Raw genomic sequence first — 26,288 nt, 5'->3', positions numbered from 1 at the left:
GAATCTTCATCTTTTTATGAATATATGTAGTCCTCCCTCCCAGCATCGACTCAAGTAACTTGCCCTTTAACTCTGACAGCATGTGCTCTTATCAGTTACCCTTGTTTGAAACAGAACTGGGAGGAATGGTTCAAGGAGAAGTACCAGGAGGCAACCTGCTAGGTCGCATGAATGCCATTGCAATGAACATTGCAAGTGGATTGTATGCCATGCAATGACTTTTATGAGGGGTTTTAGTGTGGGAGTACAACTCCTTATGCCTTGCGACCAAATTGCTCTTGTTCAAACGTGTCGCCTTAGCGTGAAAGAGTTCAGAGGAACCAAAAGTCCCTACCTCCATCGATAAGTATATAGATTCTTGTTTTTTACACATAATAACTGTGCCACACAATATTCATTTTGAAAAGATTTGTATTTAAGAAATTTAGAAAAAAATAATCAAGTGCCCTTTATATGACACGTGTTTTGGCTTCACAAGAGCCTTTTTCAAAAGAATAGGGCATTTGTTCAAGTCACATTTCTACACATGAGTTCATAAAATAAAATAAAACGAGGGGACCATGCATGTATGCACGTAGTTAATTGCACACGTACAGACAGAAAGAAAAGGAGGGGGGAAGGCTAGGATCAATTGGTATGAATAAACAAGAAAAGAAAGCATAGAAAAAAGTATTATTGTAGTGTTTGTTAATCATGACTCATTTGCATAGCTTGTTTGACAAACAGTCCAGATTTATAAAGTTTTTCAATTCTAAATAGACTCAATGCTGCATAATATCTGATTAGAGCCTCTTTCAAGTGTACATTAAACTGTGTTTTGAAGTCAAATAATTTACCAAATTATTTATTCTATGTGCATAAAACACAAATATGTGATTGCTACGGAAGGAATGAGATATTATCTTACCCAGTCTGGTATTAAGTGGCTGTAATCCACCTTGTTTGCTGCAAATGTCGCAGGTTATAATCCCACCTAAAATATATTATTATCAAGTTATGAAATAGTACTGTCTCCCATTTAAAAATAAGTGTCTCAACTAGGGGTGTACCGAACTTTGGCTTCGAGTAATTATTCGGCCGAATTTCGGCTGAAATAAAGCTATAGTTTCTTGCAATGGGGCTCTTGCCAAATACTTTGACATCCTCATTTGAATACAATGCAACATGAACTCAGAAAGGCAAATATAGACTTCAGTTTGCAAAACTGAACAGAATTAGACCAGACAAATTGCTATCACATAGGTGAAAAATATCTTATATTGTAATCTGCTCTTTAGGGCATGCTTTGTTACAGAAGCACCTTTTTTGTCTAAGAATCTGTAACAAAGAAGACCATATTTGAAACCAAAGCATTGGAAGTGACAACAGAAAATAACTATTTAAAGATTATGAAATCTTGAAAGAATATCAAGATGATATAAAACTAAGAAAATGATAAAAACTCTTTAGAGACAAATGGGATTATCAAGAGGACAGAGTCTATACCTTTCAGAGAAGTTTAATCAATGCCAGTGGTTAAGATTCAGTCTAAACCTTCCAGCCATCACCTCTTTGTTTTTGCTTTGTCACCCCGAGTGGGACGGGTATGCCCAGACGTGGGTCCCGTGCCTGCTGGGCCTAGAGACCCAAGCTACTCCTCACTGATGAGCCCCAACAAGGGTGAAACATGTTTGGGGATGCTTGTGGTCTCGTGCAGAAGGGATGTGACCTAGCAGTTTGGGCTGGACTGCCCCTTTTGGGGTGGGGCCAAGCCTGATTTGCATAAGGTCTTTCCCCTTCTGTAATGGCTTGGCAGGCGAAGAACGATGGTCTGGAGGGTTGCCCTGAGCAATGCCAGTGGTTAAGATTCAGTCTAAACCTTCCAGCCATCACCTCTTTGTTTTTGCTTTGTCACCCCGAGTGGGACGGGTATGCCCAGACGTGGGTCTCGTGCCTGCTGGGCCTAGAGACCCAAGCTACTCCTCACTGATGAGCCCCAACAAGGGTGAAACATGTTTGGGGATGCTTGTGGTCTCGTGCAGAAGGGATGTGACCTAGCAGTTCGGGCTGGACTGCCCCTTTTGGGGTGGGGCCAAGCCTGATTTGCATAAGGTCTTTCCCCTTCGGTAATGGCTTGGCAGGCGAAGAACGATGGTCTGGAGGGTTGCCCTGAGCAATGCCAGTGGTTAAGATTCAGTCTAAACCTTCCAGCCATCACCTCTTTGTTTTTGCTTGGTCACCCCGAGTGGGACGGGTATGCCCAGACGTGGGTCCCGTGCCTGCTGGGCCTAGAGACCCAAGCTACTCCTCACTGATGAGCCCCAACAAGGGTGAAACATGTTTGGGGATGCTTGTGGTCTCGTGCAGAAGGGATGTGACCTAGCAGTTCGGGCTGGACTGCCCCTTTTGGGGTGGGGCCAAGCCTGATTTGCATAAGGTCTTTCCCCTTCTGTAATGGCTTGGCAGGCGAAGAACGATGGTCTGGAGGGTTGCCCTGAGCAATGCCAGTGGTTAAGATTCAGTCTAAACCTTCCAGCCATCACCTCTTTGTTTTTGCTTTGTCACCCCGAGTGGGACGGGTATGCCCAGACGTGGGTCCCGTGCCTGCTGGTCCTAGATACCCAAGCTACTCCTCACTGATGAGCCCCAACAAGGGTGAAACATGTTTGGGGATGCTTGTGGTCTCGTGCAGAAGGGATGTGACCTAGCAGTTCGGGCTGGACTGCCCCTTTTGGGGTGGGGCCAAGCCTGATTTGCATAAGGTCTTTCCCCTTCTGTAATGGCTTGGCAGGCGAAGAACGATGGTCTGGAGGGTTGGCCTGAGCAATGCCAGTGGTTAAGATTCAGTCTAAACCTTCCAGCCATGACCTCTTTGTTTTTGCTTTGTCACCCCGAGTGGGACGGGTATGCCCAGACGTGGGTCCCGTGCCTGCTGGGCCTAGAGACCCAAGCTACTCCTCACTGATGAGCCCCAACAAGGGTGAAACATGTTTGGGGATGCTTGTGGTCTCGTGCAGAAGGGATGTGACCTAGCAGTTCGGGCTGGACTGCCCCTTTTGGGGTGGGGCCAAGCCTGATTTGCATAAGGTCTTTCCCCTTCTGTAATGGCTTGGCAGGCGAAGAACGATGGTCTGGAGGGTTGCCCTGAGCAATGCAAGTGGTTAAGATTCAGTCTAAACCTTCCAGCCATCACCTCTTTGTTTTTGCTTAATCAATTCACCAAGCCATCATCAAAAGCGAACACGCCTAATACTTCATCTGGTAACTCAGTGGTGGACTCAGATAATGATAAAGAATTACAAAATGAAGAAGCAAGCAACCAAGACATGAATAAGGACGGTGCAGGTTTCCTTAACCAGATCAGAAGATATAAGAAAGGTACTAGGAATGACAACTTTAAGAAGGTCCGTTTTCAGCTACCAACGATGCAGAACAAGAACCCACGTACACAAGGAGGAGAGGAAGGAGTGGGGGTTTTGGACGCATTGAAATACTTTCGATGACTAACGAGGGCGTGCACCTGGGAGGCAACTAGGAAAAAGAAATGAACAATCTTGAAATGAATAACCTTGTGATGAATTTATCGAGTAGAACTCTCACTCCAGATGAAATTACCCTACTAAATAAGGGTTTATCATTTGCACCAACTACCAATTTTGATCTGATTGATACACAAATAGACCTCTTCAAATTTGTGCGAAAATTAAGATAAAAAATGTTTTGCAACTCAAATTGGAAGAACACAGGAACATCGGACAATTCAGCAAAAGAGCTCACTGTCTGTTAGTGACATTTAGAATATTCATACATTAAGAACATTGGATTAAGAAGATACAATGGAAATTCATACTACTTTGCAAGAATTACGGATTTCACCTATGTGCCTTTTGGAAGAGGAATTAAAACCAAAGTCTAAATTTACACCACAATTTCCGCCAGAAAATATGATTAATGATATGATGAAGTTTTTTACAGGGCAACCACCACAGATATTAATGAATTACAAGGTACAAGTAGAAATATAAGGAAGTTGAATGCCAGACACAATTTAACCAAGCAGAAACAAACGGAATTGCAAAATTTGAAGAAACACAGGGTAATAGTTGTCAAAGAAGCTGACAAAGGGGGAAACATCAGGTTCATGGATAGAGAAGACTATATCACCATGACAAATAATCACCTGTCAATACCCTTTTGCTATGAACAACTATCCACTAATCCCAAGAAAACAATACTACAACAAATCGATGAACAGATTACCGGTTGGCACCGCAAGGGTCTCATTACTGATAATGAGAAATCTGCTTCAGCAATTAAACATCCAATCACGCCAACCATGTATTTCCTTCCTAAGGTGCATAAGACTTTCTTGACTATTCCAGAGGGATGCCCTATACTTAGTGGCATAGGGTGGGCCACAGAAAAAATATCAGAATACCTTGACAACATATTACGCCCATGAGTAACCAAGTTGAAAGCATATATCAAAGACACTATGGACACCATAAAGGCTATAGAAAAAATGGATTGGAAACCAACACACATAGTAGCCAACTGGGATGTTCGGGCACTTTACACGATTATCGAACATGACACAGCATTAAGAACTATCAATTTTGTATTCAGAGAGGACTCTGCTTCGCATTATCACTATGTCCAGATGATTAAGGAGATGGTTGCAGTGACTTTGGAGCATAACATATTCACATTTGACAGGAGATTCTACCGACAGAAAAAAGGGATAGCCATGGGCACAAAATATGCTTGTGCACTGGCGAACCTCTTCATGGGGATGTATGAGGAGGAGCTAGTGTACCCAGATGAGGCATTGAAAATGAAATGCATACTTTGGGCCAGATACATTAACGATGTTTTATTAATTTGGGATGGCACAACAGAAGAATTGTATGATTTCAGTGAAAGAATGAACCATAACAACTATGGTATTGGATGTATAGGGCACACCAGTAAGTCATCAATCAATTTCTTAGACTTGACAATTTATGTATCCAATGGGAAATTGACTATACACACCTATTGTAAGGATACAGAAGTTAATTTGACATTACACGCCATCAGTTGTCACCATAGGCCTGTCAAATGGAATGTACCCACTAATTGTAAGGATTTGAAAACCTTTGTGGGAGAGTGTAATCTATTGGAAAACAGATTCACACAAAGAAGCAATTCTAGAGCATGCATTCGTGCAGCCAGTTTAAAAGCCAAGAACATGACGAGAGAACAAATTTTGATGCCCAAGGTCAACAAAGGCAAGCAGGTAGAGGACAAAGTAAACTGCATTACCACATATTGTACTGATAACTCAGAGCTGAGAAAAATTCTAAGAAAAAAATGGCATCTCCTCAAATCGGACCCACACTTAAATAAATACATACAAGAACAACCGAAAATCATCTATGGAAAAGCAAATACAGTGAAAATGACTTTCAGTCCATCATTACTTCAAGAAAGACAACAAGACTCAAAAAGAACTTGGCTGGACACAGACGTGTCAGGATTCAGTATGCTCATGCAAGTACAAGGACATTTCAGGATGCAAGAGGAACCTGAATAAAAATCAATGAAAATATAAATTGTAGATCAAAGTACATTTTATACGCCATAATATACAAATGCCAAAAACTGTACATTGGAAGTACTATACGTGAAGTGAGAACTCGAATTCAGGAAATGTTTCGACAATTGGGAGCCATGATGGGTCATTACCCTTGGCAGTACATTGGCAACTGACACATCAGATGGAAAGCAAACAGGACCTCAGATTCATAGGGCTGAAGAAAATGACACTAGGAAGAAGAGAAGGTAACCTTGCACAACTACTCAGACAAGCAGAAGCAAGATTAATTTGCAAATTTAGAACAATTGCATATGGATTAAATAAGGACAACGAGATGGTGCATTTTTGTGATAAACAATGTGAATATATGTTTTCATTGTTTGTTCATGATGATGTGGCATTGATACACTGATCGACAATTCAATTTTCACAGGTTTGCCTGTTTTGTCCCTGGCTCCTCTGCATACTGTATGTAACTTGCTTAATTTCTGGTGCATGAAAATTGAAGAATGTTACCCCAGTTTTAATTTCCTTTTGTTGACTTCCCATTAATTTATGAGCTTAAAGTTCAGCACTGCTTATAATGCGTAGTGGAAACTTCCATCTTCTACTCGTCCATATGCATCTATATATATATATTGGCGCTTGCCGCAATTTATTTACTATAAAGCTTGAAGCTAGCTTTTAAGATTACTTTGCTGCTTGCGTTTCTGTTGCATCTGTAAACGTTTAAACTAGTTTAATATCTTCATCTGTTTCTGTGGCATAAGCTTCTACACCTTGTTCCCAAGATGTCACTTATCATTGGTACTTTCTTGATGCCTTATAGAATATCGACATTCTCTGGTCTCTGCATCTCTTCTGTGTGTGTCATCTCTTTCTGTGTGACATCACCATTCATCCTTGCTCTTCATCTTCTCTGCTTCTTCAGGAATCTTATTTAAATTGCCATCATATTGTCTTGTAGGTAGGTACGGTTTTCTCAATGGGTAACTTGCCTCCCAAATCTTCTATTCTCACTGGTACTGCACATGGTCCACACTCTGCCCTTTGTCTGTTCAACTGTTCTGTGTGTGTCTCATACTGTGGTTTCCACTCTATAGGTAATAGAGGCAGGGCAGTTGGAGAAGGGGTATGTGGCTCCTCCTCTACACTCCCCCTCTGGGTGATACATCAACCACTTTCTCATCATTCTTTATATCTAAACATCCTAGTCTGAAAAAATGTTTCTTTGCGATCCATATCTTTATGATTCCTTTCAGGCAACCTGCTGATTTCACATGCTCATCCTTGTTCCATGTCATGAGTATGCACTGTCCACTTGGACTGCATTGATCCATCCTCCCACATATTTCTTATGGTTCTTTGGGTATGGGAACTTTGTTCCCTCAGGTTCATGAATACTGGCCTTCACAAAGTCTCTGATCTCTTCATCTGTCAGATCTTTGGGCTTCCATCCTGGTTCAACATCAATCATAATGTTCATCCCTATGGCTTTCTTTGCTGTCTTCTTGTATTGTGAGATTATTATCTTGATCACACAAAATCCAAGCAATATCAACACGATCAGGGCTCCAAGGAACTTGGACATATCTGCCATCCATTGTGGAACCCAAGAGAAGAGTGATCCAAACCAGCTGTCATCAGCAATGTCTTCTACTTCGTCTATCATCTAGCCATGGAGTTTCATCAGCATGTCCATGGCCTCTGTCAAGGTTCCATTCTCTTCATCACGAGAAGGTATAAATATGCAACATTACTCTCCAATTTTTGCACAAACACCTCCATTCATAGCTGTGATCATGTCCAAGACGCATCTGTTCTGGAGAGTCATCAGTCTTATGGCTCTCTTCTCGTCTCTGATTGCATTGACTCCCTTTATAGTAGTATTAATTGTCTGCAGCAATTCCCATCTGGTTATCTGAAGCCACTTGGTATTTGCTCCAACCTGGATTCTTGGAATGAAGATCAACATGAACACTGAAGAAGTCTGGCTGCACAGTCTGTGTTCATATGGGATAGAGTCAAAAGCTTCTATCGATTTGGCTGAAAAGTAGTTATCTCTCTTTATTCTCCTTATCTGCTCCACAGATCTCTTCTTCCTCAGGTGAGCATCTGCTTTTTGTAAACTGTCAAGATTCAGATCACTCATTGGAATCACTAACGCTGGAACATGGACATTTACCAATGTGCAGATTCATGCCTAGTGTTTAGGTAGCCTTATGTATGCCTTGGATCCACAAGCCCAATAATGATCCATGATCACTGCTGTTCTATGCACCATTCCTTGCACATCAAATATTCGACCACAATTTTGATTCTCTCCCATTTTTCTTGTACCATTATTTCTGAAACACAGCTTTGAGCTTTCTAAAGGCACTTTCTGTAAGGGTCCTCCTCTGTCTTTGTGTCAGGGATGGCACTCTATTAAGAGTGGCACAGGACACCCAAAAAGGGTTTGGGTGGTTGTGCCTAAATAAAGTGGACAGAGAAGCACACACACAGCTGAAAGGAAAGAGAACGAAGAGTAGGCAAGAGTAGCAAGGAAAGGTACAGAATGAATTCCCTCTTGCGGTGTATGCAGATATAGGAAAAGAGTATTCCACGAACCTTAGGAAATACTCAAGCCTTCTGCACAGTTTGCTATAACAGAGGCCCACGCTGTTTGCTCATGACTTGGAACAGCAGCTATGGGTGTCTGTAATGTAGAAACGAGACAAGGGAAGGGGCCTCTCCAGGCTCCCTGAAGACCGACCTACAAGAAGAATGTCTGTCACACCGTACAAGAGTCTCAATCCAAAAAGGCACATCATGAAGCACCAGAAACGGTTTAAGGTTGCAAGGTGAGAGTCTTGAATGACGGAGACAGTACAAATGTTCTGAACTTTAGATGTAGAAATCAGAAAAGACAAAGTCTTTGGAACATAAACCCCAACTGTGTGTGCATGAAGAGGGGAACTGCGAAAAACTGCTGCAGGCTCCATGATAGATTTTGCTTTGACGGGCAACAGTATGATGCTGGAAGGTGGAGACATAGGTACAGCAGAGTTGGTAGCTTTAGGAAGGTTTTCCAAGACATCCGGAGCAGCCATGACAACGTTAGGGTTAGCCGCAGAGAGTTCAGGAGTCACAGCGGCGGTTTCCCCATGATTAGTAGACAGTTCAGAGGTTACAGCAGCAGTGAGATCTTGAATGGCTGTAGAGAGTATCGAGGCTGTAGCAACTGGGTGTGTGGGTGCCATGTGAGAACCAGCGGGCTGGAACGCACCTGAGACTGGTAGAGTAGAGTCTGGCAGTCTTAGTGCTATAGATACACCAGCAGGAACAACTGGAGCAGTAGTCTTAACAGGGAAACCCTTCGCTGACTTTGCAACAGTTAGCATGGTGGATGTAGGATCAGGAAGAGAAGGTTCTGCGGGATCAGGTTGTGTAGCAGAGGATTCTGCTGCAGCTAGCACAGCTGCGAAGGAAGTAGAAATCTGGGCATCGGGAGCATCAGAATTAGCAGTAGCTTCCGGAATCACAGTAGCTATAGCAACCTCAAGATTTGCAGCAGGGACTTCAGGAGACTCAAATGCGGCAGGGAGTTTAGGAGCCACAGCATCAGGAAGATCATGAATTGCAGTTGGAAGTACAGGTGCTGTAGCAGCTACAGACAGTTCAGGTGTTGCAACCACTGGTAGATCGGGTACCACAACCACTGGCAATTCAGGGGGTATCGAAGAAACTGGAGATGTTGATTGCTCAGGAGTGTTGTCTGATAGCACACCCACACTTTGGCAAGCCCCGCTTGCCAACTCAGCATGCTCGGTGTGAACTGCGCCAGTCTCCTCAGCTGACGTTGTCATTCCAGAAGAGGTTGTAAGTGTGAGTACTGGACAATAGGCAAGGGTGAGGGCGGAACCATCCTTTGACTCAGAGGGATTTCCAATCAGAAGACCACCCTTGTTTTGTGGTGTAATGGCTGTGTGAGTGATTTGACCCACCGGAGGAGTTAATTCTTTTCTGTCAGTACAACAACCTGAGTTTCTGTGGCTGGAAGGTGAAAGAGCTGTGTCAGTCTTTAGAAGGGATACATATGCTATATTTAGGTCTTCCATCTGCTTGGTATAAGTCTGTATACTTTTCTGCGTGGCAATTCCAGGCCTTGTCATGTCGATCTCTAAAGATAAGATGTCAGGTGTTGGACATAGTGTCAGATGGTCTGGTGACTTGTGTCCCTTCATAAGATTCTTATAATGCAAATAAACAAAGTCATCATAGAGGTCTTTGGTCTTTCTTTTAAGGCGTAGGAGTTGTTCGTGTAGCAGGTAAGTATCATTAGTTTGATCTAAAGCTTCAGAAGCTGGTGTGGCAGAAAATTTGGTTGTAGCAATGGGAAGACTGACCTTAGGGTTATTGTGGTTAGTAGATACTGTGGAAGCATTAAGACAACCGATGGTTAGTATAGGTCTTTTGTACCCAGGACCAGATGCACAAACCTCAGGATAATGACTGCCTTGTCCTGTCAAATAAGGGTTTCCAGCATTCTGGGGAGCTTGCCAAGCTGATCTTGCGCATATCACTCTGGCAACAGCGTATTCTGGTTTAGAGTCTCCCACAATGAGTGCTATATCCTTGGCTGTTGCGGTGTTAGAAGGCTTGTCAGATAACGCAGGAGTGTTTTTCACTGTTTGGTTTAACAAGATCTGTAAGAATTCATTATCTTGCTGTAGCTCTGCAACAGATAAGGACTGCGGGTCATAGTCGCAAATGTCATAATAATTGTACATGTAAGAAGGGTCAGCTAGCCAGTGAGTATAGTACCGTGCTTGTAAATCTTTGTTTACTAAGGCAAGACTGTCCTTTAGACTAAGGTCCTTGTTTGCTGTCTTTAGGGAAACCATAGGTTTATGCAAAGGTTTCTTAACCCGAAAGGAAAGCATCTTTAGTCTGTGTGTGCCTTTCCGGCCTATGGAACAAGAAATGTTTGGCTCTTGCATTCTGTCAGGGATGGCACTCTATTAAGAGTGGCACAGGACACCCAAAAAGGGTTTGGGTGGTTGTGCCTAAATAAAGTGGACAGAGAAGCACACACACAGCTGAAAGGAAAGAGAATGAAGAGTAGGCAAGAGTAGCAAGGAAAGGTACAGAATGAATTCCCTCTTGGGGTGTATGCAGATATAGGAAAAGAGTATTCCACGAACCTTAGGAAATACTCAAGCCTTCTGCACAGTTTGCTATAACAGAGGCCCACGCTGTTTGCTCATGACTTGGAACAGCAGCTATGGGTGTCTGTAATGTAGAAACGAGACAAGGGAAGGGGCAGAGGTTGACTGATGGGAACCAACAGACAAGCTCTGTACAAAAGGGTCTACAAAACAGGACAAGAGAAGATACTTACAGACAAATCCAGGAAAAGGAGGTTGATAGCAAACTAGCAGAAGGAAATGAAGGGAAAGTCGTGTAACAGGATAGGATAGCAGAGGACAGTAAGGAACAAGGTTGAGAGCTCAGAGGAGCAGGAAAGCAATGAGCAAGCCCACAGGAGCAGGGCTGTAAGGTAGAGAGCCCAGAGGGAAAGGGCTTAGGGCAGCAGAGTAAAGCAGGCTGCACGGCAAGGAACCCAGAAGGACCGGGCAGCAAGGAGTGAGCCCTGAGGGGCAGGGCCGCTGACCGTAGAAGGTTGCAGAGGACTGTAGAGGGCTGCTAGGCTGAGAACCCAGCGGAAAAAGGTAGGTAGTAAGCAGCGGAGCGTGATCAGCTGCAAAGTAGGAAGCCCAGAGGACAAGGGCTGTAGGCAGCCGGAGTGAGGCAGGCTGCAGAGCAGGAAGCCCAGAGGACAAGGGCTGAGACTGGAAAGCAGCAGAGCGTGATCAGCTGCAATGTAGAAAGCCCGGTAGGGCAAGGGCGGAGGCTGGAAGGCAGCAGAGCGTGATCGGCTGCAATGTGGAGAGCCCGGCAGGGCAAGGGCGGAGGCTGGAAGGCAGCAGAGTGTGATCAGCTGCAATGTATAAAGCCCGGTAGGGCAAGGGCGGAGGCTGGAAGGCAGCAGAGCGTGATCGGCTGCAATGTGGAGAGCCCGGCAGGGCAAGGGCGGAGGCTGGAAGGCAGCAGAGCGTGATCAGCTGCAATGTAGAAAGCCCGATAGGGCAAGGGCGGAGGCTGGAAGGCAGCAGAGCGTGATCGGCTGCAATGTGGAGAGCCCGGAGGAGCAGGGCTGTGAGGAAGAGAGCCTGGAAGGCTATGGCTGTAGGCGGCGAAGAGTAACAGGCTGCAAGGCAGGAAGCCCAGAGGAGCTGGACTGAGGCAGGGAGCCCAGAAGGCTAGGGCTGTAGGCAGCAGGGTGTAGCAAGCTGCAAGGCAGGGTCCAAGCAGGAGTGATGGTAAACAGCATACAAAGATCCGTAGAAAGACACGAAAGGTGGAGGAAGGTCTCTCAATGCAAGAGGCTGAGCCACTGCAGGCAGCAGCCTTTTATACTGCCTAGCCCAGCACAGAGGCAGGCTAATTGGTTGCACCTGGCTAAGCACACCTGCAGACAATCGGCCACCTCCCTCTCTGTTCCTGAGTTGGTGGAAGCAGAGCCAATGCCTAGGGCTTCTGGGGGGTGTAGTTCCTTTGATGACCAATAGGAACAGCCAGGAATCGATGCTTATAGCCAAGTGCATTGTGGTATGCGTAGTTTGTTGGAAAAAATAATAAAGCACCAAAGTCTCGCAAATGGGAAATAAAGTCCCCAAAGTAAATATAGATTGATCCAAGAGTCTGTTGTAAATAAATGATAAACAAATAGTCCATATTGAGCGCAAATGGATGCGCCCATGGCGCAGGCATGACACTTTGACCCAAGTCAGTAGCTTAGCAAGTCTTGAATATAATGGCCTGCAGCCATTCTGCACTATGTCAGGTTTGTAACACCCAATGACTACCCAGGCTCAGCAGATTACCACTCCGTCTTCCCATCCATCTAGTGATAACAATGATCCCCAGATCTGCCTTTGACCTCTGTTCTTCCAAATTTGAATATCGTCTTCCTGTTGTCTTCAGTTTTTTATTCACTTCCAGTCTTATTTCAGCTCCTTTTAATCCAGGTTTTTCATATCTGATCACATGTCATCTTTGGCATTGTTTCTTGGCATTATATCTTGAATATAATCGTCTTCATCTGGATCTGTCCATTCAGTTGCCCATTTGAGAAAAGCCTCATGACCCATGAACTGGCCTCTGGTTTTGCAAAGTGCTACGTGTGAAAGACAATGTGCTGTTTGAACTTCTATTTCAACAGCTATGAAGATTTTTGACTTCCCCATGCTGTATGGCATGAGTGCACATACGAAGCATTCCTCCTTTGAAGTCCTTCTCCCAACTTCCTTCATGTGTTGGTACCATATGCTATTTCCCAAGTGTGCCGTGCTGTCCAGGTAATCATTTATCTTCCTGTGTGCTTCTTTTAGGTCTCATTGTTTTCATGTGAGCTTCCATAATCATATCATGAAGTGTACCAACATAGCTTGTTCTGACTAAATTATTCACAGGAACATCCACCCGTGGACGGGGTACACCTTCATATGCTCATTGAGTTGGAGAAAGTTCAGAACGTCTCATCTGCTCAGCAGACCATTTAGGCATGAAAATGTCTTGCATAATCTCCATCTGGGATCTTCTTTTTGAAACTGCTTTTGGGTCAATTGTCACTGGACCAAGTGTTTACTTGTGTAGGCTCACCATTTACCAACCCCTTGTCATGCCTGACTTGCCAAGCCTATCTCTGGTGTCCAGAAATACGTTTTGAGACACTCTTTTCTTGTGAACGATTGTTAATGACATCCATCTCAAGCTCAGGCAATTTGCCATCTTTCTTTGGAACAGGAATGACTACATAGGGTCTAGGCTGCCTAGTAGTTGCCACACAAACATTTTCCTTCTGTTCAGGAACATGAACAGGAGTCTGAGCTCCATTTACACCAATATAGAATGCTGTTCGCAAAGTCAATGAAAGCAGCACGATTATGAACACAATGCAAGTGTAAACAACACAGTGATAAGTTATCCTGCAACATTTACTTCTTGGACAACGTGGAGTCTCTCTTCATGCAGTAATATTATGTTGCTGCTTAGATTCCCCATCTTGATTACCAAAGGAAAGAAAAACTCAAGCTTTAATACATCAGCATTGTGAACTATTTCTGGAAGCTGCTGTCTTGACTTGACAACTCGTCCTTGATCAGTTTTCTGCTTAGTGGATGACAAAAACAACTTTCTCTGTATCTCTGGAATCAGTCCTTTCACCAGCCGAACTGTAGATGCCTCTTTAGTATGAAGAAAAACAACCTCAGTAAGTCTAAACGAGCTCAATAACATAGATTATCTCCCAATATATGGCTCAAATCTGCCTTATCCCAGATGACATGTCGAATTTCTTTCAGCATGAATTGGAAGTTCTTTTTTTTTCATCAGCAACATTTCGATCTGTCCCTCGAAGAAATGTTTCTACAACGACCTGTGATTTCGCTCAGAATAGATGCTCACTTGGATAATAACGCCTTCCAAGATCACATTCAGATTTGCAGTGTTTCTCGGATCCCTTAGAAAGGTGAGCACATCAGTGTGTCTTCCAACAAGATGCAGGTACTCCTCAATCAGACAGAAAAATACCACACTGACTAGTCTATGAGCTCATCAGTTGATAGGGGCATTTCTACTCTCCTCGCTGTACTCAGGTAGTTGCAAGAATTGTTCAATGATGACTATAAGCAGTCTTCTTATAATTGGGCCATTCTTGGGAGCTTGCAAGAAAGCTGGTATGCGAGTACTTCTCGCCACCAACAAAGGGAAAGAGCACAACACCAACTTGAAATAAGTAAGAACGTGCTTAGAAAGGTTATCACTGAGTGACAACATAGGTAGATCCAAACAAGAACTCAGTGTCAAATGAATCTGGGTACTGTACCATTTCCAATTTCTGTGTTCACAATCAAAATATGGCATAATTCGCTTCTTATCAAGGCTTAAGCATGCCTCAGTCCAAAGTCAAAAAGCTACTGTGGCTTCAAAAATGCAGATCTTCCCTTAACCCTGCAACTGAGATGCACAGAGTGTTCGAATTTTACTTTCCTTCACCCTTTTATAAATGGCTTAAAAGGAGTGTCCTGAAAGAAGCCACAGTCCAATGAATTCTTTGTCTTTCTACTTGTCAGCTTCTGCGTCCTTCTTTCTCGTCATAGATCTTGTCTGCACCTGTGTTCTGACTTGAGTGTCGTGTAGACCGATGAGACCTCCGTCCCCAAGTGACGCACAGGGGAACTAAAAAGAAACCCGCTGTGCGACCTTTGAGGCCACAGGTGGGAGATGACTTCCCAGATCCACGGAACCTCTGGAACACCGATGCTGCTGTCAAAGAGGAACGAGGTTAAGTACCAGGCAATCACAATACATACTAAGTAAACCAAAGGATCTAAAAGGTCTTACCTATCGGGTGTTAGGAAAACCCAGGAAACCTAGTAGAGGTTCGAGACTCAGATGATGCGGCGGTCCCTGAATAGTAGAACCGTAGGTTAGCGTGGATGTAGGATCAGCCACCTGTAGGAGTGAAGGCGTGACTTGAATTCCCAGAAGGGAAATGGCGTAGGAGTTCAGTGAGGTACCAAGGGATGATCCAAAGACAGGTCAGGAAGTAGTCCAAAATCCGGCAACAGGTAAACAGTTCCAAGCAAAGGTACAAAGGGGTATCCGAAGGAGTCCGAGGTAGAGTTCCGTGATCAAAAGGTAACAGTGGAGCAATGCGTAACGCCAAACAGAGTCTGAAGACAGCTGAGAAGCAATGAGGGTTCTGTCTCTCAGAACTTTATACTGTGCGCCTCTGGGTCATGTGACGTCTCTGGGCCACGTGACGTCCACCAAGGTCACGTGAGGAACGCCACTCTGGATCACGTGATCGTCGTGGAGACGTAACACCGCCCCTTCTGCTATAGGTTCTCCAAGGCAATTGCCAATGCAGAAAGGGTTGCAATCGAGCCCGTACACCATAGCTGGTACGGAGTTTTCGGTCCTTTGAGTTCACCGAATCACTTGAGCCTCGAACCGTGGGAGGAGATGTTGGGGAAATGTGAGCAGTGCTGTGGTGTGTAGTGGACTGGTGTGTAGTGGACTGGTGTGCAGAGGATCGCTTAACAACCTGCTGTGGTTCTTCCCCAACGCTTAGGTAGATCCAAACAAGAACTCAGTGTCAAACGAATCTGGGTACTGTACCTTTTCCAATTTCTGTGTCCACGATCAAAAACTGGCATAATCCGCTTCTTATCAAGGCTTAAGCATGCCTCAGTCCAAAGTCAATAAGCTACTGTGGCTTCAAAAATGCAGATCTTCCCTTAACCCTGCAACTGAGACGCACAGAGTGTTCGAATTTTACTTTCCTTCACCCTTTTATAAATGGCTTAAAAGGAGTGTCCTGAAACAAGCCACAGTCCAATTAATTAATTAATTAATTAAGTTCTTCCCCAATGCTTGTACTTGCTTCGTTTAGGGTTGCGGGCAGAGTTTCTCCAGCAAAGATTTTAATGTCCCCAAGAAAGATCCAAGCACGCCTGCCCTGCAATTTGACACCAGATGGTGTGACATCTTCCACAATGAATGGACCTTTAAAACGGGGTTCGTCCCACTTTTTCCTTATATGGTTGTGGACTAGAACCGCATCTCCAGGGAATACTTGGGGAACACAAAGTTCCTGAGATTGGTCTGTTGAAGTGTGGGATGTTTTTACCCATGCATCCAAGCCCTGCAATAAAACTGTGCAGTACTGGCATGGAAAACATCATGATGGCCAGAACTCCCCAGAGAGTGCACAGGGAAAACATGAAGAATAGGCTGCCACCCATGTTTGCCTATGTTGTGAGCACAGGAGGGCACTGCCTAAAACCACCGGTGGGCTACACACACAGTAGCCTGAAACCATTGGGAATGGCAATGCTGATTGCCAAAAAAGCAACTCAGAACTGTGGGGAATTCATTTTCTTAATCCCAAAAATGGTTGCATTACCAGTACTCACCACTATCAGAAAGCCGGCGTTTTAAAACCACCAGACTTTTGTGTAAAACTGAACAAATGAAACAAAACCAGACCAAGGAAAGACTTGCTAAGAGGTGGATACAATGTAAAACTATATTCTGAAATGACAAAACATCATGATGGCCAGAACTTCCCAGAAAATGTACAGGGAAATGCATGAAGAATAGGCTGCCACCCATTTTTGCCTATGTTGTGGGCACAGAAGGGCACTGCCTAAAACCACTATTGGGCTACACACAGTAGCCTGAAACCATTGGGAATGGCAATGCTGATTGCCAAAAGCAACACAGAACTGTGGGGAATTCATTTTCTTAATCCCAAAAATGGTTGCATTACCAATACTCACCACCATCAGAAAGCCGGCGTTTTAAAACCACCAGACATTTGTGTAAAACTGCACAAATGAAACAAAACCAGACCAAGGAAAGACTTGCTAAGAGGTGGAAGAATGTAAACCCATATTCTGAAATGACTTGAAGGAAGTAATTATTTAATGTATAGGTACAAATTGTCAGTTTGATTTGAATGTAGAAAACTGGGAACAAAAAGTGACATTTAGCTGAAACCTGGCTTAATGAAACTGGATTCTGCCTGACAACTACCCCCGACAGGAGTTGAAACCTGCTCAGCCACTTCCCTTGCCAAAAGGAGTTGTCACCTCTCTGATTAGATTAGGGGTGGAGCAGCTGGGGACTACAGGGAGTTGAACAAAGGCCTGTCCTGGACTCAGGCAAATGTTATATTGGGGGGCCGTAAAGTGGCTTCCTCTTAGGGGAAACTGGGAGGGGCAGTGCCTCTGCTAGCAGCTGAGCTTGGGGGAAGTGGATAAACCAGTTATTCCACCCTGTGATGTGGGAAGCCACACCCCTTTTTGACCAGGGCATCATTTTAAAAAGATAGATAACTCATAGTGCGGACTTGTCAGAATTATATAAGTAATATCATTATTTTTGTGATTTTTCTGTGAACATTTTAAGAGGCGTTAGGACCCTGTGGTGTATTCTGGGGGGTTGCTAGCGGAAAATAGGGTCTCACTCCAAATGTCTGCATGTTAAAAATCTGACACTTCATCAATTAATGTCCATACTCCTTGCGCACATGTGTGTAATTTTGGGTAAATGTCCGATATTTCAAAACCAGTTAAAAAGCGCAAAATGTTGTCATTTTTGAATGCAAGCCCCCAGGAAGATCAGAGGCGGACAAGCATGGACCATAAGGAATATATAATGTGCACATGTAATTTCAACAAATTGTATATCTGGGAAGGATGTATTTGAATCAAATATAGATTTGTGGGCAAACTGACCAGGGGAGGATCCTCTGACCCATAAACAGACTTCATCATGCTGACAATCCATTTCCTTCCCCCAATCATGGGAGAGGGGGGAATTGGGCCAATGACAAGTAGAGAGGGGCAGGCTTAGCTAGGCCCAGGCACACACCCATTTTCAAAACACATAAAAAGAGACTGCTGGGACAGGTGGACAGATTCAATTCCATTTGCTGCTGAGCATGCTGACCGACGACTTCACATCCAGAGATCCAACACTTAGACTTCCAAGCTAAACAGAGACTACAGAACTTTGAACCAAGAAGGCCCACTGCAAGCAAAAGTATTTGTCAGCAGGCCTCAAAATCATTTGCAAACTCTTCCACAGCCGGGCGACCTGTCTGAATTCTTTTGCCAAGAACTCTTGCCAGTACCCAGAAAGCAGTGTTACATCCAGAATCCACTTGATCCGGACCGGAAAGCAGAGCAGTATCCAGAACCAGAGGCCGCTGAATCCAGAGAGGTTAGACCAGCAGAGCAGAGCTGACCCAGACCGCTGTGAGCAGAACCAGTGACCCAGATCGCGGTGAAGTGCCGAGAGCAGAACCGGAGTCCAGTCCAAAACCTGACCAGATCCGTGGCGAGGCCCATTCCTGCACAAAATATATTGTGAGTACCTAGCAGAACTGTGCAGAACCAATCTCTTAGTTAAAATAATCTAATCCAAACTATTTTAACCTTAGTAGAACAGCCTCCTAGAAATCGTGTCATCTGTCATTTGTAAAGCTGCGCAACTGTCACCTGTCAATTCTGCAGCTGCAAGCTGTCACCTGTCATTTTGAGTTTACTTTAAATCCGAAAAACTACCTTTATTTAATCGTCCGTATCTCTGGAACCGTTTGGGCTAGGAATGAAATGTAACTTTCCTCGGAAAGCTTAGAATCGAGCCTAGAACCGACTTCCTACTCCTTATACTATTGCCGCAATTACGATTCACGCACTCGCGAATTTACCACAATTTGCGATTTTGGCTCAATTTCTCCACTTGTCAAAATAGCAGCTCCATTCTTTCTTTTGTTAAAATCCGTTTGCAACTTGGTAATAACTCATAGAGCATTGCTAAAGTGAGCCTGAACTAATACCAACCCACATCTCCCACTCACCCTGAATCTCTAGAAGGAATTAAAATCAGTTGGCACATTCTCACTTCATTGTCATCACATTCAAAGCATTTTGGGCCTGTGTTTCAAACTTCTACCTGTTTCCTCTAAGCTTGCTGGGGGGGAACTGAATTTTGTATTGTATTTGGTTGCATTCCTGAGAACTGTGTGCTCCTCTTTCCATCTCCTTCCATTTTTTACATTGCATAGGGGAGGGGGGTGAATTGCCAGAGAAAAAGTGATTATCTTATCTTTTGCTAAAATCATATCAAGTATTTCTGTACTGCATTTTATTCCCCATTGCTTTTCCCTTGAAATCATAAAAGTATTTTTGCTACTTTATCCATCCTACCATCCTACACCCACTCCTCATTGATTATAAAGAAGTGTGCTAGTGTCAGATTACCCATTGTTGATTAACATTATATTTATAAGGGCGATATCGATTATTAACTTATTATAAAAGCGTGGTATCTATATTTTGTTTTATTTCTCAAATAAACCTTTTAAACTTGCAAAACAGAACTACTTCTTGGCTCAGTGGGGTCAGGGGGATTCTAAGAGAGGGGTGTTATATAGGGGTAGTCATCCAGAACTCATGAACTGGACATAAAGATATATCAATAAGGGTTTCCATTCAGTATCCCAGACTAGGCATTGACTTAGCTGTAGTGTTGGATTGAATCCTCTTACAGAAGCATCAACTTCTGTGTTCTGTACTGTCCTACACTTGTATCGCTGCAGCTGTCCTGAAATGACAGAAATACTGGAAGTCATACAGTTAAAATAATAATGCAATTCCATTCCTAGCAGTTCTGTGGTTGGCTGAGCATCATGTCTAACTCTGGATGAAGGCATTGGGGGTGTTCTGATTCTCCTCCCCATCACTATTTCATGGAGCGTGAGATGGTGATCAGAACCCGGTTGGTTCCTTAAATCATATAATGCCAGTGGTAGGCAATGCAACCGCCCTTTCTTCAAGGTAAGCTTCAATTTGGCTATTCTTTATTTTAGCAGGCCATTGAGCCTCTCAGAGAACCCATTTCCTTGTGGATGATAAGCCAAAGAAAACTTGTGCTTTATACCAAGCAACAAGCTAATCCATTATCTGACCTCATAACTTCACATACTCCCCATCTAGGAAATACTTCCTGCACTAGAAATTTAGCTGCACAAGTGGAATCTGGGTGTGTACAAGGACCTGCTTCTATCTACCTCAATAAAGGACACACCACTACAATCAAGTATCTAAATCTATTACATACCTGTATCATGTCGACATAGTCGATATGCAAGTGCTAAAAAGGGCCATTAGGTCTTGGAATGAGTCCCCTAACTGTGTGCAGTGTATGCCCATCCGTGAACTGTTGACACACAATATAGTTCACTACAAAAAATATAACACGTTCTGCTAAGTTTGGCATGAACCATTCCTCGCAATAGTTGCAGCAAGATTCTCCCTAGTTGTATACGCGGGGTAGTGTTGCTGTTCCAGCGCTACCCTTAATAAGGCTACAGGCATCACCGCTTTATCAGTGCTGTCCTGTCACCACAATGCTTCGGAGGGGTTTAAAGAACACCCTCTTCGTGTCCACAAATTATTTTTCTCTTTAGGTGCTTCCCCCTGGACCTCTACTAACTGTGTTTTTGACAATTGGTTGTATCCTTCAGATACAGTCAACATAACAATAATTTTTTCATTCACATTAGGAGTTTTAACATTCATCATCTCGTTATCTGTAATTGCTATGTGCTTGGCCTCAGCATCTGCTGCTTGATTTCCATGTGAAATAAAATCTGCCCCTTTAGTATGGGCTGCGCATTTAATGACTGCTATGCCTACTGGGAGTTGTAGTGCTTTAATAAGCCTGTCCAATAAGGCGGCATGCTGCACTGGCATGCCGTCCGCTCAGAGGTAGCCCCTCCTTTTCCAACGTGCTAACTCTACATGCACCGTTGATGTCACATAGGCAGAGTTGCTGTAGACTGTTACTTCCTGGTCGGCGTGATTCTCGATTGTGAGAATCAAAGCTAATAATTCTGCAGCGTGTGCTGAATAATGAAACAGCAATTGAGTACTAGTAAGCACCCAAAATTACCCATTTGCTGTGTGCTTTACCACGGCGGCACCTGTATACCTTTGCCCATCATTTTCATCGATCCTTGAAGAAATGTCAATAAAAACAATCTCTCCTCCTGCTAATGCATTCTCTTTTATTCTAGGAAGTGCATCATAGAATTCTTCATAGTTTACACAATCATATACAGGTTCTCCTTCTGTTATTGGCTCACCTACAAACATGGCAGCATTCACTATTTTACATCAAACTATTTTGATCGCTGGTTTTGATATGACTACCTCATAGGCAAAAGCCCTTTGAGAAGTCAAGGTGCTTTTTGGTTTCTCTAAAATAGCAAATAATGTGTGCTCAACAAATAACATCATGGAGCATCCCATCACTATGCTTGCAGCTTTCTCTATGGTGAACGTGGCGGCTGCTAAACTTTGTTTGCATGGAAAATGACCTCTCATCACTGGGTCTAAGATTCCACTGTAATATGCAAGGGGCTTGTACCCCAACGTGGTTCTCTGCATTAGCAGTGCTGTCATAACAGTGCCATCTGTGTGCTAGAACAAAAGAATTCCTCAGCATAATTAGGAATCCCTAAAACTGGAGCCGTGCAAATTGCTTTTTTCAATTCATCAAACCCTTCTTTCATCTCCTCAGTCCACACGATTTTATTCCTGTATTGACTGTGCTTTCTTTAGAGGCTGCAATAAAGGCCTTATATATGAGCTTTAGTCAAAGACCCATGGCTGACATAATTACACAATCCCAAAAATCTCTGCATGTGTTTTATCGTGTGTGGCTTTGCAGTTTTCAAAATAGCCTCAGCTATCTCAGGAGTAACTTTCTTTCCTTCATGTGAAATTAATTGGCCTATATACAACACTTCTTGTTGACAATATTGTAACTTTTCTATGTCCACTTTATATCCTTTGTCAGCGAGTATAATCATCATCTGGACAGAATTGCATCTGCACTCTTCCTCTGAGGTGCTGCAAACTAAAATGTTGTCTACATATTGCAAAACAACGCTTTCTAAAGCAATATTGCTTAAGTCCATTTGAAGAACTCTATGGAATTCGATGGAGACTCACAATACTCCTCTGGTAAACAAGTGCTTTTCAGGCAGGTTAGTCTGAATGTAAATGATGTCAGATCCTGTGAGTCTTTGTGCAATGAGATTGAGAAAAATGTATTTTTCAAGTCAATCACCTTGAAATATTGTGCTTCAACATGTATGTTATCTAGGATAATAGACACGTTGGTAACTAGAGGGAACCTGGCCTCTACAATCTAGTTTATTGGGCGAAGGTCCTCACTAGAGGCCTCGATGTTCTTACTTTTTTTCACAGTGTACACTGACGTATTATATAGTGAATCTCACGTCGCTAAGATGCCTTGATCCATCATGGCGGAAATCGTCTTAAAAATGCCTTCATCTGCCTCTCTGGACATAGGATATTGTCGTGCTCGAGGTAAAATTGCTCCTAGTTTCAATGTAATCTTTACTTCTCCAATCCCCTTTAGTAGGCCTACGTCATAGGGGTCAATGGTCCATAATGAAAATGGCACTGTCACCATATCTTCATCAAAATACTTGGGACGTTTTTGTGCTATCATCATTTTCTGAGGAACTTCACTTTTAATTACTCTTACCCAATAAGTGATACACATCTCAAATATTATTTTGTCATCAGATGGATAATCTACAAACAGATCTTCATCAGTGACGTCGGTCAATCTGTAACCTTCCCCAATTGCAGATGCTGCGTGACATTGTTTTCCTTCATCATCGTGCCCATCAAGCAAAACAATTTCCCCTCACACTATGGCTGCTTGTATCTCTAAGTGAAAAACTTTTCCCTCTTCTTCGAGCATAGGTATTCTTGGTCTAAACAAAAATTAATGTGGAGTTCTCATTGTTCTGCTTGCTAGGCCTGGTAGCCATGACAACAGAATGCGTACTCCATACTGGAAAACCTCTGGTTCTTATGGAATTGCTCTCATAGCTAGTTGTCCTGTGAATGCCATAATAATTTTTCACACGTTTAAGTAATGCATTCTTGGTGTTGAACACATTATACCTTCATCAGTGAATAAGATTGTCATATTCAACTTAGTCATTCAAACTCGTCCCAATATATTGACAGGTGTTTGCCTTGAATACAGCAGTGGCACCTTCATGTCACATTCCCCTATAGAAACAGGTAATTCTTCAGTGAAAGGAACTCTGCTTGTAGCTCCTGTGAACCCCTGAGTATTCATGGCATTACCAGACATTGAAAACATTCCCTCCCATATACATGAACGTGTTGCACCCGTGTCTACAAAAACAAAAAACGTTTGCCTCCTATACTGACGTCCACCCTTGGTTCCTCATGAGAGTTTGGCGTCATGGATAGTATGGAACACATCAGGTCTCCCAGTGAGCTGTCCTATTGCGGCTACAACCTCATCCCGTTACTTGTGAAAGGATTCCCTCCATTGGCAGTGACATCCCCTATCCCTGGAGTCATTAACTGACCTGTGTTTGTGTTTTACTGAAGGTGCATGGGTGATTGCTGCAACTGTCCTTGTGGCGGATTAACTGCCACCTGCTCTAGTTGCAAGTCTTGCTGCATTCTTGGCGCATGTTGCTGCATCGTTTGATCCTGCGCAAATCCATCTCCATTCTGCTGCGAATATGCAGGTGGATTTGACATCCCCCCTCTTAAAAACTGGCCATGTTGCACAATGCCTTGACTTCTACATGTGCAAGAAAAATGCCCCGCCATTTCACACATCCAACATATAGGCGGTGGTCTCCCAACCTTCCCATTTTGCATACTCAAAGTACCATTCTGCATATTTTGAAACCCACCTTGGTTATTCTGAAAGTTTCCCTGATTATTCTGCCAAATCCCTTCATTACCTTGCCAACCCCTTCCTCGAAATCCTCTTCCTCGTGGAGCATAACCACTATTGTTTTAATCAAACTGCCTTTGATTATTCAGCTGCGGCATATTCACTATCTGCTGTTAATTTGATCTATCTACGCTGGTGAACATCGCATGTACTTTCATAATTTCTTCTGCACTAACTTTGCCTCCTCGCCTTTGCGCGCATTGTCCTTTTTGCGCTTCTTTTCCTGCAAGAGTTTGCAGTAATGCGCAATGGTCAGCTTAATCTTCGACCACGGTTTGGCTTCTATACCCACTAATTTCTTGAGCTGCTTCTGTACTGGCTCTGGCAGCCCTTGGTATAATATATGATAGCATTCCGGTATAGATTTTCCCCAAGATTCGTGCATTTCCAAGGCCCAAGCCTCCTGGGAATTTTGAATGTAAACCAACAGATCATCTCCTTCCTGCATCTTTTTCATCATTATAGCTCCCATATCGGACGTGTCAGAATACAGTACTCTAAGCGCTTTCCAGACTGCCGCCCTACAGTTATTGAATGGTGCTCCATCGTGAGTAGTGTTGACTGTAGTCACACCAGGTTACCCTGCCCTTGTCCACACGTCATTAGCTCTCTCACCAAGTATGGCGATTCAGAGAGCCTTAGTGTCCCCTATGACCAATGTATTTCCCCCAGTCATTTTCTATAACTCCTGTATCCATTTCCCAGTACCAGAAGTTAAACTCAGGAGTTTACACCTTAGATTATCTCTATCCATTAAAGGCCATGGTATGAACTGTGGTCTCGTTCGTCCTTACTCTACCAAGGGGAACTGTGAAACTCCAAACTCATTCTCATCCCTCATCATTTGTCTATCCACCGCCGGGACAATATTCCTGCATTGCCTTCCACCTGGCAATGATATTAACCTGCTTACACAAGGCGGTGATTCCCCCCTCTTACTGTGGAGTTGCCCCCTAAATCGGTCGGACTGTGTCAATGGCTCTGATGCCCTAGGTATAGGTGCGTTTAAATCCGACCATCTTACTTCCTTTTCCATAGAAAAGCATCCCTCAGGACCACATGCATCATCTCTCTCTTTCCCGTGGAAGGTTTCCCTTTCCTCGTCTGACATTTCCTGTGCCCAACTCGTGCAACTTCTCTCTTCATCATCTCTATTTAGAGTCAGTCAGTCTAAAGACAGCTCCTTATGTCTCGCACTACATAAGGCTTCCTCTATGTCATACAACTGAGTGCTCTCAAGTGGATCATTTTTTCCCTTCTCCTTTAACTCCTTCTGAGCTCTCATTTCACAATATACTTTAAAGATCCCTTCCCCAATGCCCTAGAGTCAAACTTGTCTTCTAGATTTGCTCTAGATGGGCCTGGTAATGACTTGTATTCTGGAAAGAATTCCTCTATATCCTTCCATGCTACTTGTGGATTAGGAACTCTTACTTCCTTTTCGAGGCAATCAAGATCGCGTGCTCTCTGCCTTCTTTTGCATTCCATATCATCGTCAAATTCTATACGTTTCCTCGCTTCTTCTGTCACTCTCTCTTCCTCTTTTTTCTTCATATCCCTTCTCTCGTTTGCCCTGCGAATTTCCTCATACCTTTGTCTTTGCATTCTCTTATCCCTTAACTTCAGTTCCTGCTCTTCTATTCTTCTTCTTTCTAACCTCTCCTGCTCATCGATCGCTCTCTGTTATCTCGTTTTCTTTGCTCTTCTGCTCACTCTTGTTTTTTCGCTTGCTCTTCTTGATATAACTGCTCTCTTTTTTGCCTATCCTTCCTTTTTGCTCCTTCCTCTTTCAATTGTTCTTCTCTTTCTTTATCTTTCTTATCTTGATCATTTTGATCTTCTCTTTGTCTTATGTCCTCAATGCCTTTACCAGCGAGTTAAAGCAAAATTTGACCTCCCATCCATTCGTTCTGCAAGAGCGCTATCTCATCAGTTTTATCTCTTTCTCCATTCTATCTCTTTATTTCTCTTCCTATATCTAGAGATGGACTTGCTCGATCGCTTCTTTCCTTATCGTGTCTCACCTTGTCCCTCAGGACTTTAGAGATTACATCTTTGTCAGTATTTTTCTCTGGACCCTTGTCACTACTTTGCGTAGGTGACTCATATGCCGGATTGCTATACCCTGTTGCTGCTTTAAGTTCACTTAATTGGTATAACCCATTATCTTTCTTACTCTCGTCTCCTATTTCAGACAGGGTGGGTGGAGCAGAGGGCTCTTCACCCTCCTTGTTGCATGCATTAAGTCTCCAGTCTATAGGAGGCTCCTCATCTTTCTCTT

This window comes from Ambystoma mexicanum, chromosome 5p (assembly GCF_040938575.1).
Source record: "Ambystoma mexicanum isolate Mex_15411 chromosome 5p, UKY_AmexF1_1, whole genome shotgun sequence".
NCBI lineage: Eukaryota > Metazoa > Chordata > Amphibia > Caudata > Ambystomatidae > Ambystoma > Ambystoma mexicanum.
The sequence above is the reverse complement of the archived record's forward strand: the minus strand, read 5'-3'. Positions refer to the sequence as shown.